This window comes from Piliocolobus tephrosceles, chromosome 1 (genome assembly GCF_002776525.5).
Source record: "Piliocolobus tephrosceles isolate RC106 chromosome 1, ASM277652v3, whole genome shotgun sequence".
Lineage (NCBI taxonomy): Eukaryota > Metazoa > Chordata > Mammalia > Primates > Cercopithecidae > Piliocolobus > Piliocolobus tephrosceles.
Genome location: NC_045434.1, coordinates 28,406,929 through 28,407,897, shown reverse-complemented (window position 1 = coordinate 28,407,897; position 969 = coordinate 28,406,929). Strand labels below are relative to the sequence as shown.

The following is a 969-nucleotide window of genomic DNA, read 5'->3' as shown; positions in this document are numbered from 1 at the left end:
GGGTTTACGCCATTCTCCTGCCTCAGCCTCCGGAGTAGCTGGGATTACAGGCGCCCGCCACCTCGCCTGGCTACTTTTTTTTGTATTCTCACAGGATCCAAGGGTTTAAAAGTGTGTGGCATTCCCCACTTCATTCTTTTCCTCCTGAAGACATGCTTGCTTTCCCTTTGCCCTTCTGCCATGATTGTAAATTTCCTGAGACCTTCTGGCCGTGCTTTCTGTACAGCCTGTGGAACCATGAGCCAATTAAACCTCTTTTCTTTATAAATTACTCAGTCTCAGGTAGTTCTTTACAGCAATGTGAGAACAGACTAACACAGTGGCTATCCCTGGGGCTGCGGCCAGATTTTCTACAGTTAATTTTATAATCCATATTTCAGACTTGGACCTGCCTAACATTAAAGCATACATTATAACCAACATTATGAATTCAGAGTCACAGAAAAGATGCTAGGGAGTTTTTTGGTTAAATAATTCCCTTTAAAAGCGGGGAGGGGTTGGTCTTATACAAAATAACAACAAACCCAGAACCAGAAGGGAAACTGCTTTATTATTATTATTTTTTTCTTTCTTTCTTTTCACATGTTTGCGGCAGGAAAACAAGGCAGCTCAGCTCATGGCAGTCCTGATGATGATCCCTGAGGGCTGACCTTGGTCTCCAGCCTTGGCTGAGAGGAAAAGGGGTAGCTTATTATTAATGATCAAAAATAGACATGTGATCTACCTCAGCATAGGGAAACTTGGATAGGTGACTTGGCAAACCATGGATGATATTTAGAAAGCTATTGTTTGGTTAACTTTTAAAAATAATCATTTTGCTTATTTATACTTTATGAGTAAAATACAAAGAGAAACTGTCTCCTGGAAATCAATCATGACATTAAAATGCAACTTCAAGTGTACTGATGAGATAGAATAATTGCATGAAACTCCAAGAGATATTTAGACAATGATATTGACTGATAAGGT

General features: G+C 39.8%; 1 non-coding gene across 1 annotated transcript; it reads right to left on the bottom strand.

Annotated features, from left to right (window-relative positions):
• Window positions 1–580: 580 nt before the first annotated feature.
• LOC111539405 lies at window positions 581–703 on the bottom strand. Its single transcript, XR_002730675.1, has one exon.
• Window positions 704–969: the final 266 nt, after the last annotated feature.